This window comes from Triturus cristatus, chromosome 2_2, assembly GCF_964204655.1.
Source record: "Triturus cristatus chromosome 2_2, aTriCri1.1, whole genome shotgun sequence".
Classification (NCBI taxonomy): Eukaryota; Metazoa; Chordata; class Amphibia; order Caudata; family Salamandridae; genus Triturus; species Triturus cristatus.
Window position 1 is genome coordinate 949,567,774 of NC_140582.1, and position 10,052 is coordinate 949,577,825.

Below are 10,052 nucleotides of genomic sequence, written 5' to 3' on the forward strand. Positions count from 1 at the left end.
TAAAATCCTAACATGCAACAGTGAGCTATTAACTTTCATCTAAGAGCTGCATACAAACTGCAAGGTATAAATTAGAGCGTTATGTTTTCCCCCCCAGTCTTTGATTATCCTAATGTTGCAAAAAGTGTTCTTTTGGACAGAAATCAATTCTGATTATTAAAGAGAAGCCCCAACCATGGTATTACGTTTTAAAATTCTGAGTTTGTTTCTCCAGACCAATCACTATTAAACTATACGGCCTAGTAGTATGGTTGTCATGTGACTCCTACACCTTGTAGTCCTTAGTCTTGTGTAACATTTTCTATACAGTGATTTACACACATATTGATTGTCTCTGAGTAATGTGTGTGATGTAAAGTGCTCTGACACCCTACACTGGTATGAGTGGCGCTGTAAATCAAATTAAATGCATCTGAGAGAGAGTGTGGTTATGGAGACTTGAGGGGCACTGTTAAAGGGTGGTAGTGAGGGAATCCATGGCAGAGGTAGTCATTGGGGGGCAATACCAAACATTAATGCACAGGGCACCACCAGTGCTAAGACCGGCCCTGCCCTTGAGGCCGGTCTGCCTCACCCATAGGTAGCTTCATTGGCTTTGTTTCAGAAGTAGTAGCTGCAACTCACCAGGGATCGACAATGCAGAATTTTCACGCACACCAAACTAAGTTCACAAACTTCACAGTCTCTCTGCTTCATTCACAAGCACTTTTAACATGTGCTGCTTGCTGTGGGGCCACTGGAATAAAATATGCAGCAAAGGAGGACAAAATTATGCCACAGTGTTGACTAAATTATGCATTTAAAAAAGGCTGCAGCGTAATGCAGTATATTTTCTGATATTTAATTATTTTGACATGTGTACACATGCTAACAGTCTCTGGAAAGATTTTGCCTGATTAGTACCAGTGTAACATACAAATGCAGCAGTGAGAAAGGTGATCAGTCAACCTTTGCAATAAGCCATCCACTCAGCAGCAAAACAAGTCACATTTTTTATTAACTTGTGATACGTTTGAGCTATAAACAATTTATTAGTTTAAATGGTCAGATCATGCAGCAGATCTTGCATTATGAGGCAAATATGGCAGAGCCATAATTATATAGAAAACATTTGCAAACTAGGATATTTTGCTATTCACGTTTGAACTGCTGTTGTGGAAAAAGGTAGAAGTGCTGAGGACAGAAACTCCATGGCTCGGAGACAAATGGCTTGGGCTTCCACATTTTATCGTATTTGGGAAGTTCTGTGATTAGAAGCACATCCTACTTTGTGAATGTGTTTTAATGTCAATAACTCATTATAACCTTATATAATCATGTGTATCCATTGGTTGATCAAACTGGGCAGTGAAATGCCAAACAAATACTAAAAATTGGGATATTTGCGCATTCTGGCCACACCTCTGGCTCCGCCCACTGAGTCAATCCTTGGGTTATTCCCACCCTCTGATTCTCCGCCCACAGTTCCCCTACTTTTTTCCCCCCACTTCGACCACTGCTTAAACTAGTCTGTTTGTATAATTCTCCAGCAAAAGAAAAACATTGCTATTTTTGTACGGGCCACATAAAGCACATCTATCACTGATCAGTCTTTGGCATCAACTTTCTAAATAAAGTCACAGACAGAAATTGCCTGCTCACCAATGTGCAGAAGCGCAATACAAATCCACACTGAAATACTGTTTTTTATTGAGGACATATGGTTTGCGTTTCGTTAAGTAAATGTTTGTTTTTTCCTTGTGTATTTCGTGGTCCAAATCACATAGAAAGAACATTTATTATCATATCTGAGTGCGAAGAAGTTCCAAAACTAATTAGAGGCAAAGCTCCCTTATGTCCCTTCTCGTAAATAGTAATAAATAGAGCATTATTTTAGGCTGGATCAGCAAATATGTTTTATACCAGCTTGTTATTTCATGTGTGTTAGTAACAAACAACGTTATTGAACAAGGGATGGCGAAAAGGGGTGCTGTAACATGACATATCATTAAATAGGCTTTGTAAGCATGGGGCTAATTGATTTAAGTTTATTCGTACACTTGCTCCAAATAGCATGTGCTATTAGGCTGCCGTATTACTATTGACATGCAATAAACTTAGATTGATCTTTCCACATATCCACATGTGCCAATGAGGAGGCGTCTTCCAAATAGGCATATTCTGGGAGCTTTGCCAAGAGCAAGTATCCGGATGATACCCAGGGCAATGGGAGATTTCTTTTCCACAAGGTAGTTGCTTAACAAGATAAGCAGTCATTTGTAATTCACCGAGTCGGACTGGGACAGAAAATAAGCCCGGGTACCAACATAAAAGTGCCCCTGTTAATATTGAGAAAGTCAATGTGAATATGAATAATGATAAATTCATATCCAAGAACGAAATTGCATGTCTTTTTGCTGAATTTGCCCGTTGTGAACTCTACGTCAACCATGACTCAGAAATACGAGGTCAGGCAGGCCTGAGACCCAGGTCCCTGATTGACCAAATAGGAAATCCCAGATCTACCCCACAGATAGGCGCAGCGGCACCACAATGGTTCAGGTAGATTGGCCTCAGTAAAGCACACATGGTGTGCATGCATTCCCAAAATACCACATGAAGTTAGGAACACATAGCCAATCAGGGCACAGCACACGCATTACACGAAGTGATCACACGCACCCCATGCCTGACATCTGGATACGTTACCCACTGGCCCCAATATGCCCACCTTGATTCCTCATCGAACCATCAATTTATGGCTCCAGAGACAACGGCTCACATTCCTTACCAAAAAAGGATCACCAGAACTATTTTATTGCATTCAACAAAATCTATAAAACCCATGGCCGATCAATTGTAAGTTGAGACAGTCCTCGGACCCTATGCCTGTAACTGTTCTCCCATTCGCACTGTGTATTTAAACAAACTGTTATTGTTTTTCCAAATGCCTCTTGTCTCTTGTTTTTTTTAAGGTATTTCATGTTCAAGCAACATACTCATTATCGCATCAGATAGATAAAAAGTGCCCACATTTACAAATCATTGCACTTTTGAACTTATAAAGACATGTTGTTTAGGTGTTGTGCAATGTATGGGAGACTGTGTGCTTCTGTGCTTGTGCAGCAATGTTTTTGGTAATATCTGGAAATCAATAGTAAAAACATCATTTGGAGCAAGTGTACGAATAACCCAATCACCAATGTATGAGTAGCATAAGATTTCTAATGCTGCTTAAAACCAATTAACTGCTTCTGTATTGACTTTATTGAAACTTTTTACATAGAGTTGTATCTATTACCTGCCTTCTTCACAGTATACATATCGCACATGCACTTTATTGAGCCTATTGGATTTGGAACAGTACTGAATTCCAGGTCTGGATGTCATTTTACCATTTTACCTTTTTATCTTCTATCTTGATGAATTGTATGTTGTCTATTTTGAAAACTTTGATGGTCGCAAATGACAGAAATAAAGTTTTCTGACTGACTGACAATAAATTGAGTCTTAAATGCTCTCATATGCTAAAAGCCAGATCACAGAGAGTGCGAATGCCAGCCTACTCTAGGAACACATGCCAATATAATTTTATAAAACACACATTAAAATATCTGTTACATTCCAATTCTCGATGTCCAATAGGATTTCGGAAAGCTCTGGTAGCAGGTAAACTCCCTAAGTTCTCACATCTTCACAATAGACCACAGAAACAAATCCTTGAAATGATAATTCATCCACAACTTGTGGTTCAGACAGCATCTGGAAAGTTACAGCATCTGCAGAACTTGCAAAAGGAGGGAATTCGCTCCAGCAGCTGTGTGGTATACAGTTTTAGATGGATGTGCATTGCTGAATACCTCAATGTATGCATGGGTGGGTGAATTGATAAATGGATGTTGTTTGAAATGACCATTTTGCAGGGTCACCCCAAAACCTTTTACCTTCCTCTTTTTGCTGAATGCATTTGTATTGGCCTTAGGACTCTGAGACACTTTACCACTGCTAACCAGTGCTAAAGAATATGTACTCTCTCCGCTAAACAGAGTAATATTGGCTCATATCCAGTTGGAATATTTATTTTACTTATAAGTCCCAAGTACAGTGCAATACATGTGCCCATATCCTGTATATTAAATGCTACTAGTGGGCCTGCAGCACTGAGTGTGCCACCCACTTAAGTAGCCCTTTAAATATGGCTCAGACCTGCCATTGCTGTGTGCAGTTTTAAACTGCCATTTCCACGTAGCAAACTAAACAATTTGCCAAGCCCAGATCTTCCTTTTTAATACATATGTCACCTTAAGGTAGGCCCTGGATAACCCGGGGGCAGAGTGCAATGTATTTAAAAAGCCGGATATGTGCTGTTACATTTTACATGTCCTGGTAGTAAAAAAAAAAACTAAATTTGTTTTTCACAACAAGGCCAATAACTCCAGTAGAATTGCATTGAGATTACCTTATTACATTTTATGAGTGTAATTTCCAAATTGGAAGATATTACAGTTTCAAGTTTGGTGTCTTTGGAATCTTAATTTAAAATCCTAACTTATGGTGCTGTAGGATTTTAAATTACAATTCTGAAAATGATACTTTTAGAAAGTTGGTATTTTCTTGCCTTAGACATTTGGTGCCTGTGGCCTGCCTCTGGTCACATGACTGGGTGTAGTTGGCAGTTGGGCTTCGTGTATTCCGCCTAGACAGCCACACACAATGGAAGCTTAGTTAGATATGACTGAATGGGCCATCAGGGTGGGACAAAGGAGCTGGACCCAGCCTCACATACACCTGAATAGGATGTGCCCTGTCCCCACACAAAGGGCTGCATACCCCCTGTAGTTAGTAGGGAGCCAGGGCTGGCTGGTTAGAGAATCTGTGCACTTCAAAGGCATGCCTCTAGAAGTCTCTGCCAGGAAGAACCCTGGTGCTGCTGAAGGACTGCCACTCTGCTAGACTGCACTCTGCTGGACTCTTGCTTTGCTGTGCTGATCCGCTGCATGGTGCCCTCTTGACTCTTGACTGGGTGAGAAGGATTGGACCTGCATCTCTTGAACACAGAGTGACTCCAAGGGTTAGTTGGCTGGCCTCCTTATCTGAAGCCTCAGGGACATAACAGGCTTCCAACCCCTGCACCTGGACTCTGCCATCTGTATGTCTATTCTGCATAGTGGTTCCACAGTCCTGGACCCTTGGAAGTGAGCCTAAGGTTCTTGCCAGCAGGACCGACTCATCTTCTCTGCTGAGCGACGCATTCCCAACCAGAACGACACATCTCCTTGGCTGAGCGGTTCATCCCGGATCAGAACCGCCGCATCACTGCTGCTGTGTGGATTGGACAACATTACCGCCACAACCTGCATCTTGGGACCGATGCACAGCCTTCAGAACCACCAGTGCATGATGCTTCCCCTGGCACAGCTCCTCGCATCTCGTGTTGATAGCAGCCTCAATGCAGCCGCCAAAACTCTGCATCGCACCTTCACCGGTCATTGGAATCGCCGTATTGCCTCATATGCTCATTACATCCCCAACACTGGACTTCGCATCGCCACCTCCGCAGCCGGGATCCTCAATGTCAACGCAACTGGACTGTGCACCACATTCTTGCCATGTTTCAGAACTAACAAATTTCCATGGCTGGGCGACAGATCTTCGACGCTGATCTATGTAATGCTCCACAACCATGATTTAAGGTACTCTGTTCAGTGGGCCTAACAGGGGCTGTGCTCCATCTTGGTCATCCTGAACTTGTGACTTTGTGCTGGTCTGCCCCAATTGCACTTTGTGCTTTTTGGCACTACTTCTCACCATAAAATTCAATAGCTTCAGTTCTACTAATTGGATTGTCAGTCTTGTTTTATTTATTAAACTAAGTTCCATTTTTCTAAACTGGTGTGGGATCCTTTTTGTGTGGTGTTTTCACTGATTTATTGCTTAAACCATTGCACAAATACTTTACACATTGCTTCTAAGTTAAGCGTGACTGCTCTGTTCCAAACTACCAGAGGATGAGTACAGGTTAATCTAGGGGTTGCCTGTACCTTACCCTGACTAGGATTGTGGTTGCTGTTTGACCAGGAGTCACACCCCAGTCAACCAGTAACCCAATTTCTAACACTAGTGATCTGCGGTGAGGATTAGCGCTTGTGTTTGTGCGGTGCCATACAGAGATTTGGTGTACACCATGCCATATCTATGACCAATTTGAGTTTAAATTCTTCCTGGTTGGCCTTTTTGGTTTTCCAAATTATCTCCCTGACTGTTGTCTGAAACGACATCTGCAAGAATGGAGTTCGACCTGGCCAACATGGATGTCTACACTGTGGCCCACCTCAGGGAGTTCTGTAAGGAGAGGGGGTTTCCTGCCAAGAGCACTACCAGGAAGGTGGAATTGCAAAAGGCGCTGAGGGCCTGGTTGAATCCACAGGAGAGGATGATGAGATGGAGGGGCATGAGGAGGGCCCTTCTAAGGAACCACCGGCAGTGGAAGGGGATGGTTTTACCTCTGAAATGGAGCCCCCTGCCAGGGCAGGAAGCAGTGTGTCTTCCCTCAACTTGTCCCCAGAGGAACTGGCAGAGAAGAGGGAGGAGAGAGAGTTCAAGCTGCAAATGGGCAAGTTAAAGATGGAGGAAGAGGTAAAGGAACTAGCATTAGAGGAAAAGAACATTTTACTGGCTCATGAGCTAGGTTTGAATGAGCTGGACATAAAGGCCTGGCAGGCAGATTCCAGCAGTGATGGTGATACCATACCCACAGTGTCTGAACGCGACAAGAAGGTCCTCATACCCAGAGATCTGGTGCTCACCTATGTGGTAGGGATGAGATAGACAAGTAGCTTCCCGCATTTGAGGATAGCTCTAGAGGTATACAAGGTTTTAGAGGAGCATTGGTGGGTGGCTTGTGGAGCCACATGCCTCCAATGAGGAGGGACACATTGCTTATACTAGGAGCAAAGGGTCAAACCAGATATGCCCCCATGAAAGGCATCCTTGTCACAAAGTTTGTACTTACCACAGAGAAATACTGCATCAGGTTTAGAGACACCCAGAAGGCAGAATCAGTCTTGGGCGGGATTCTTGGATTATGCTGACAAGGCGCTGAATGGTTGGGTGCGGGGCAGTAAGGGAGAGGATTATGTTGGGCTGTGCAACTTATTCTTGGGAGAGCACATGCTCAGTGCCTGCTTTCCAGAGCTGCACCAGCATCTAGTTCACAGCAAACTGACTGACCTCAGAAAGCTGTTGAGGAGGTGGCCCTCTGGGTCAGCACCAGAGTGTCCAAGAAGGTACCGGGGAGTGGCCCAAAGAAGTATGTTGCAGGTTCCCCCCAGCAGAGTTGATCCAGAGAAGTCCCAGAGTAAGGGGAAAGGCAAGGGTTTCCATGCCCCATCTGAAAAATAGGAGGGTGGTTCTGGTGGGCAGTGCCTCAGGGCACTCCATTTCCAACCCTGCTGTTTTGAGTGCTCTCAGTTAGGATAAAAGCGCGGGACTCTGTCTATCCAACAAAATCACCCACTGATGGGATCGCTACAGTAGGTGGCTAATGTGGCCTTAGGAGTAAGTAGTCCCCAGGGGCAGGTCATAGACCATGCCATGATCTCTCTTAGTTGGGAGGTTGACTCAGAGGGTGAACTGATAATCCCTGAGGGTGGGAGTCGTCACTTCCACCAGGTGAAAGTAAATGGGGTCCCAGTCACTGCCCTGAGGGATGCTGGAGATCGCCAGACCATGGTAGTGGAAAGGCTAGTTTCTCCAAAGCAGTAAGCCAGTCAGGTGTCTAGGGTGACTCAATCCCATGGGCAGGGCGTTTTCCGCCCTATGGCCTTGGTATCCCTGGAGTGGGGTGGGGAGGTGACACAGTTATAGGTTTTCCCTTGATGCCCATAGACTGCATTCTGGGGAGTAAGTTGCCCCAGGTGTAAGGAGATCTGAGAGGGGCCCCCACTAAGGGTGCCCTGACAGTTCCATTTTCTGGGGTGCCACTCCCAATGGGAGGGTACGGGACCCCAGATGAAGGGGCATGGTGAGGGAGGACTCACCCCTGTCCCCTCAGCCTCAGGGTACAGGCACTGGGTTGGTTGGCCAGTGGCAGGATACCACCCCTGAACTGTCGGGAGGTTGAGTGAAAGTAGGGTGCAAAACCCCTGGGACTACCACCTCCACTCTGAGACACCTTAGAGGTCAGAAAAACCCCAGAAGCCCATAGCAAACTCCTTGACAGCCCCTGGAAGAGAGGTCTACCCAATATCCCCGCTTAGAAACCGCACCTGGCACCTGACAACTGTCAGTGGCATCTGTTGGTTACTGTCCTTATGGGCAGAGTTTCCCTTGGGTTGGGGACAGAAGTCTGATCAAAGGGGTGGAATGGACCACATCACTTTGTTGGCCATGGTGATACTGTTTGCCTACTGGGTTGCATCTGTGAGCAAATTAAGGTTAGAACTGACAAGTGCCCTTGCAGTGGGGGGTCATTGTCTATATTCTATCGCCTAAGCAGTGAAGTCTACCAAGGTATTGATTAGTCTCCCCTAGCTTTAGGCTGGAGGGTGGTCGTGTTGGAAAGGGTTGTTTTTGCAGGGCCACCCCCAAACCTTTTGCCTTCCTCCTCCTACTTTTGCTGAATTTGTTTTGTTGGCCCTAGGACTCTGGGCACTTTACCGCTGCTAACTAGTGCAAAGTGCATGCACCTTCTCTTCTAAACATAGTAATATTGGTTCATACCCAATTGGCATACTTAATTTACTTATAAGTCCCTGGTACAATGCACTACAAGTGCCCAGGGCCTGTAAATTAAGTACTACTGGTGGACCTGCTGCACTGATTGTGCCACCCACTTATGTAGCCTTTTAAACATGGCTCAGGCCTGCCATTGTAGAGCCTCTGTGTGCAGTTTTAAACTGATTTTGACTGGGAAAAATAAACCTTTTTCCAGGTCCAAACTTTCCTTTTTAATACATATAGGTCACTCCTAAGGTAGGCCCTGGCTAGCCCGGCGGGCAGGGTGAAATTTATTTACAAAACAGGGCATGCACTTTTAAGTTTTACATGTCCTGGTAATGACAAACTCCTAAATGTGTTCTTTATTACTGCAAGTCCTATCTCTTCCATAGGATAATATTGGAGTTGCCTTATTACAAATCCTAAGTGTAATTTACCAAATGGGAAGAGATTACCAGTTCATATTTGGTGTCTCTCGAATCACAATTTAAAATCGTAATTTATAGTGAAGTTGGATTTTAAATTGGGAAGTTGGCATTTTCTTTCCTTAGCCATTTAGTGCCTGTAGCCTTTCTCTGGTCACATGAGTGGGTGTAGCTGACAGTTGAGCTTTGTGTATTCCTCATAGACAGCCACACACAGTAGAGAGCTTAGGTTTGCCTGGATGAGCCATCACTGGCTGGAGGGACGGAGGAGCTGGTCACAGTCCTACTTACACTTGAATAGACTGTATCCTGCCTTCACTCAAAGGGCTGCATACCCCCTGTAGCTAGTCTGGAGCGAGGGCAGGGAAGGCCAGATGCCTGGGGACTTCAAAGGGAAATATCTAGACTCCACCATTTCAGTACACGGCTGGACCTGTGGATACTCTGCTAAGAAGAAGGGCTGATGTGCTGCTACAAGGACTGCCACTCTGCTCTATTGCTGCTCTGAGGGAACTCCTGCCTACTGTCCTGGTCTTCTGCCCTCTTGTCTGGGTGTGAAGGACCTGGCCTACATGTCTTGAACCCAGAACCCAGAGTGGCTCACAGTGCTAACTGGCTGGCCTCCTGATCTGAAACCTCAGGGACATAACAGGCCTCCAACCACCTTGCATCTGTGCCTGGACTCTGCCATTTGTGAGTCTACCCTGCTAGCTGGTGCCACTCCACTCCTGGACCCTTGGAAGTGGGTTTAAGGTGGTCTGCCAATCTCTGTGTATCCAGCAGAACCGATTCATCTCCTTCCCTATGCTGCGCAAAACCGAGCATAACTGACGCATCTCTGCTGCTGCATGGATTGGAACCGTCGCAGAGACTTGCATCACCTTTGGAACCACCATGGCACAACACATCCTCAGTGCAGGCCCTGGCATC